Source organism: Dasypus novemcinctus, chromosome X (assembly GCF_030445035.2).
Source record: "Dasypus novemcinctus isolate mDasNov1 chromosome X, mDasNov1.1.hap2, whole genome shotgun sequence".
In the NCBI taxonomy this organism is placed as follows: domain Eukaryota; kingdom Metazoa; phylum Chordata; class Mammalia; order Cingulata; family Dasypodidae; genus Dasypus; species Dasypus novemcinctus.
In genome coordinates, this window is record NC_080704.1 from 162,507,250 (window position 1) to 162,513,330 (window position 6,081).

The 6,081-nt window shown below is 39.4% G+C and overlaps 1 pseudogene; it reads right to left on the bottom strand.

The window, feature by feature from the left end:
• Positions 1-783: 783 nt before the first annotated feature.
• Positions 784-4,699, bottom strand: LOC101439305 (STARD3 N-terminal-like protein; annotated as a pseudogene).
• Between the last annotated feature and the right edge of the window lie 1,382 nt (positions 4,700-6,081).

The following is a 6,081-nucleotide window of genomic DNA, read 5'->3' on the forward strand; positions in this document are numbered from 1 at the left end:
CATAGAGGTGGAATGGACACAACCAAGCCAAGGTTCACAGAGAAAAGGTGGCATTGGTGTGGGAAAAGTGGCCATGGTGGCTGGTGGGTATGGGGAATGGGAGGAAGAGATGAGATGTGGAGGCATTTTTGGGACTTGGAGTTACCCTGGATGGTGCCTCAGGGACAATCACTGGTCATTGTAAATCCTCCCAGGACCCACTGGATGGAATGTGGGAGAGTATGGGCTATGATGTGGACCATTGACCATGAGGTGCAGAGATGCCCAGAGATGTACTTACCAAATTCAATGGATGTGTCATGATGAAGGGAGTGAGTGTTGCTGGGGGGGAGTGGTGTGGTGGGGGTGGTGGGGTTGAATGGGACCTCATATATTTTGAATGTAATATTTTTACAAAATGAATAAAATTTAAAAAAAATAAAAATAAAAAGTTACTTTGCTTACTATAAAAGTGTTATTTCAATATATTAAGAAGTCCTTTTATTGGGAATACAAGACAAGACTTTTCTGCAACTATTCACTAACAGTTCATATTTGATCTCACTGACTATACAACAGTTCATTACATTATCTTACCAGCCATAGGCAGGCTTCTAAATATATGTGGATATGGTACAATGTCTGTGAAGAATTACAATAAATCAATTCCTCATTAGCCATTCAGCAAGGTAAGTCATGTATGTTCCATTTCAACTTTCACTAGGGAGAAACCATCTCCAGCCATTATTTTTTAATTTCCAATGACATTTGGTCATGGTTTTTCACATTTAATAAAAGTAGTACTCATAGTTCAAGGAGTGGTTTTTCACCGTCCTGTTTTCCTTCAGCTTCTTCTTCAGATCATGCTACAGATTCAGGAGGAGAATAAAACTGACCATCAGAAAGACCTCCAGGTATAAGTGCTGCCCCCTCTGAAGCATCCTGAACTATCTGGAGTCTGTTTTCTTCCTCTGCTTCATTTTTTTCTCTCTCTTTATTTTTTTTTTAAATGTTACATTAAAAAAAATAAGAGGTCCCCATATATATAGGAGCATAAATGTTTATGATTGTTCTTTCTTCTTGAAAGGTTACCCCTTTCACTTATAATGTAGTGTCCATCTTTGTCTCTCACAATTGTTTTGCATTTAAAGTCTATTTTGTCTGGTATTAATATAGCTACTCCCGCCCTTTTTTGGTTATTGTTTTCCTACAAGATTGTTTTCCAGCCATTCACTTTCAACCTCCTTGAATCCCTGGGTCTATGATGTGTTTCTTGTAGACATCATATAGATGGGTAATATTTCCTTACCCAATCTTCCAGTCTCAGCCTTGTGACAAATGAGTTTAATCCATTGACATTCAGTGTTATTACTTTGAAGGAATTACTTATATTAGCCATATTTTCTTTGGATTTGTGTTTGTCATATTTTGTTTGACTTTTTTTTCTCTTTTTTTCTTTTTAGTTGCTCTTACACCCTCCTCCAACTCTGTCTCTCCTGTTTTTTTGTTTTCTCCTTCAGAACTCCCTTAATATTTCTTGAAGGGCAGGATTCTTGTTGGCATTTTCTCTTAGTTTCTGTTCATCTGTGACTATTTTGAACACTCCATCATTTTTGAATGCTAGCTTAGCTAGATAGAGTATTTTTGGTTGGATTTTTTTTTCTTTTAGTACCTTGACTATGTCATACCACTGCCTTCTTGCCTCCTTGGTTTCAGATGAGAAATTAGCATTTAATCTTATGGAGACTCCTTTGTATGTGATGGTTCTCTTTTCTCTTGCTGCTTTTAGCATTTTCTCTTTGTCTTGAGCATTGGATCATTTGACAAGTATATGTCTTGTGGTAGGCCTGTTGGGATTTATGCCGTTTGGGGTGTGTTGTGCTTCCTGGACATGTACATCCACCTCCTTCACTATGTGTGGGAAGTTTTCAGCCATTATTTCCTCCAACACCCCTTCTGTCCCCTTTCTCTTCTCTTCCCCTTCTGGGATGCCTATAATGCATATGTTTGTGCATTTTGCATCGTCATTCAGGTTCCTAAATCCCTGCTTGATTTTTTCTGTCTTTTTATCTACTATCTGTTTGATTTCAGATGTACTGTCTTCAACATCACTAATTCTTTCCTCTGCCTCTTCAGATCTGATGTTATTTCTTTAGAGTGTATTTTTGATTTCTTGAATTGTACTGTTCATCACCATCATATCTCTTATCTTTTTGTGTATGATTGCAATTTCTTCTGTATTCTCTTCAAGTGTTTTCTTCATATTCTTAATCTCTTCCTTCATTTCATTTAATCGGTCCCTAATATATGTTTTGAGAGCTTTAATTACTTGTTTGATGTTCTGCTCCTCTTCCTGGGTTTTAGTTTTTTCATTGGAATGGGCCATGTTTTCCTGAATATTGGTTTGTTTTGTAGTTTTTTATTGCTGTCTGGTCATTATTTTATCTTGATGGGTTTATTCAGTTGCTTAGCTTCTTTTCTAGTCTTGGAGTTTAATTAGTTGTTGTTTCTGTGTGCATGTTAAGTCTTCTCTTCATCACTTTGTTCTTCTTATTCTATTTCCTTGTTGTTGGCTAAGTTCACTTAAAGGAAAATATTAGGGCTAGAGAAAGAAAAAGGGGTAAGAAAAGAAAAAGTATAATAGTAATATTCATAGTAAATGTTAACGGAGGAACCATGTGAGATCTAGGTGAATGGATGTGAGACTCATGTAAGCTATGTAGAGTTATAACAGTTAGAAATTGGAGTACTTATAATGAGACAGTAAACTGAATATGGGGAGGAATATGGTATGAACTGGAAGTCCCTTGTGGTCAGGAGAGAGGGAAAGAGAAAAGAAAGGACAATAATATAGACAGTGAATAAAAGACAGAAAACAGAACAAAGGTATTAGAAATAAAAAGTCAGAAAAATTGGGGACCAATCAAAGAGAGGTGGAATGTAAGAGAAACAATAAATGATGAAGGATAGAAAGATGTAGAGGAAAGGAGATAGTGTTGGTAGCCAAAATCAGTACATACAGAAAAGAGGAAATTGAGGATGAGGAAACATAGCAAATGTAAATTACTTCCTGCAGCACTTAAGATAAAAAAAACAAAAAAGAAGACTAAGAAAGAATAAAAAGGGAATAGGGGGGTGAAGCAAGCAAGAAAAAGAAAAAGAGAAAAAAAAAGAAAGAAAAGAAGAAAGGGACAAGGGGGGATAAAGAGGAAGGAAATACAAGAAAAGAAACCAACAAAAAAAGACCAAAGTTTCAAGCAAGGAATCTTCTTTGCTGTTAAATAAAATGCTTAGAAGTCTGACATTCCCCCTTTCTCCCTTCCTCACTTCCCTCACTCCCAGGGCAGCAGGAAAGCTGTGTGATGTGTCCAGTAAGAGATTCGAGTGGGTCCTTGGTGAAGCAGCTCTCCACAGAAAACAATGACTCTTAATTTACAAAGAGAGAGTACCCACACCTCACCAGGAACCACAAATATGTTATTGGAAGCTTGGAAAGCACATCCTACAGTCCCTCTCCCCTAGGGGTCCAACAGGAAGGGTAGTTGATTTTCTAACTCCACCTTCTCCCATACCAAGTTTCCTATCCCGGGGGGTTTAGGTAAATTGGCTTTCTCAGCAGATTTGCCTGTCCTTTCTTTACAGCTGATACACTCCTCCAAGAAAATTGAACCCACACTCGTTTGGCCTCTCTGCATCTCACCAAATCCCTCCCACTCATGGAGTCTGTCCAAAACAAGAGGGCTAGGGTAATACACAACCTCAGGGAGTGCTGGATTCAGGAAAGGGAAGTCTGGTATATGTAGACTGAGGGCATGTGCGTCTGTGGAATGTGGGCTATGGGGACTTAGGGGACAAAGACCTGGGGAACATGCATTTTGGGACACATGGGGCTTGGGAACACTGCTGCACAACCAACAGTTTTCAGGGAACACTGTGGCCTCCAGCCCAAGGGAGAAGGGTCCCACCTACCCACAACTTTTGACCTCAGAGCTAGAAATCTGCAACTCTACCTTTAGCAAGCACTACTTCTGTTGCAGTGTCTCCACATCAACATCCAGATACCTCCTTCCTTGCAAGTCCCCAAAACAACCCTCTCTGGCAAGATTCCAACCTACTCAGCAGGTCCTTTCAGGAGAGGTTATGAGGAGCACTCACTCAGATGCCATCTTGCCCCATCTCCTTCCTCTGCTTCTTGAGGTAACACTTTGAAATCCAGGAACCAGGTCTCAATCCAGGTAAGGATGGAATGAAATGATGGGCAGCACATAGCCAAAAGCCCCTTGAGAGAAAAGCTTCGAAAGGACTGTTTTTGCTAATAAGAAAGCCGTGATCACTGCTGTCATCAGCACAATTGCCCACCAATGGCTCAGTTTGCATACAGCATATGCATGTATTAATATTTTAAATTGAAACACTGTGAAAATAAATATATCAAAATAAGAAGAGCAGTAGTTATCATGTACTACCTTCTCTAACGTATTCTCAATACCTCCATTCACATTTACCTCTATTATCTGCAGTAATGTTACAAATAAGAGGTCAAAGGTGACAAACAGAAAGTTCTCCTGACATCCCATATGGCTTTCTTTTCCTGTTCTTCATAGAACTCAATCCTAGGCATTAGTTGTGTGTGGATGATGGGATGGACATTGTGCAAAGAAGCTTGAGAGCTCTGGATCCCATTGAGAGTGTTTTCCATGTCTTCTGGCAGATGGCTCATCCTGGAGGAGGGTTAAGGGAACCTTTTTCCAACTTCACCATCCCTATAGAGAAGATCCCTCATTGAATGGTTCCAGGGACAGTGGCTTTGTGGTGTCACCCACAATGCCCTAGTGGTCCTCTTGTCTACTTTTGAGACACTGATAATGGATATATTTGTGGATTTCCTGTTGTCGTTCAATTCCTTGAGATCCTGTTCTGTTCTTTCCATTTTCTTTTTCTTTTCTAGTTTCTTTTCCAGTTCAGATGTTTTGTCTTTGAAATCATTAATTCTATCTTTAGGTAATCCAAATTTGCTCCTATGTGCTTGCAATGTATTTTTAATCTCATCCATCATGTCTTTAATTCCCAGATGTTCTGTTATTTCTCTTTGCAGTCTTTCAAATTGTTCTTTTTGCTCACTGAGTGTCTCCTTAATATCTTTAATCTCTTTAGTAATATTTTCTTCCATTTCTTTGAATTGATTTAGGAGGGTTGTATGATCATTGCTTATCTTAAATCCTGTGCCTTTTCTGGATATTTGGTTTGTTCCTTTGCATGGGTCATCTCTTCCTGATTCCTAGCATAGATAATAATATTTTGTTGATGTCTAGGTATCTAAATATGTTGGTGAATTTACTATGGTGGGCAATTTTTCTCTCTTGACTATTTTTTTCCCACAGCTCTTTGCTATTTGTTTCAACTTAATTTAAGTCTTTAAAATTGTCTAGCTTAAGTTATCAAAATCTCACTAGGTATTTACTAATGGGGTGCAGATTTTCTCCCAGGAGACCTAAAAGCAGTTTTTCTCCATGTGATTTCCAGACCAGGCTGCAGGTCATGATTGTCAGCACACCTTCTACGGAGGAGTTTTTTTCAATCTCCATTTTCCTGTGTTTTGGTCTGGCCAGAGCTGAGATTCAAAGTTGCCTCTACTAACCGAATTCCCTGAAGAAAAGTCTCCCCTACTCTTCCTCCCTTTTCCCTTGTAACAGCTAACTGGAAGGAAGATGTCTTTTCCCCTCTCAGTTGGCTGCAGTGAGCCAGTGGTTTTATCCCAGTAATGTCCTGGGGGTGGGGTAGGGGACCCCCTCCTGTAGCCACGGGTGTTTAGTAACTCATCTTTGTTGTTTCAGTTTCTTCCTCTTTCTGTGTCTTATCTTCCTGGGAGTTGAGTAGCACTGTTCTGGTCTTCAGACCCCCAAAGCAGGTCCCTCAGACAACGTTTGGCCCTTAATCCATTGTTTTTGTGAGAGAGTTCATCCATGCCTGCCTGCTCTGACACCATCTTCCTTGAACTCACCATCTGTTTCCTTTTATGGGCTTATTCAGTGGGTTACTTTCTCTTTCTTGAGTAGGGTTATATTTTTGTTTGGTTTTGTGTTCAGAATCCTCTTTGACACT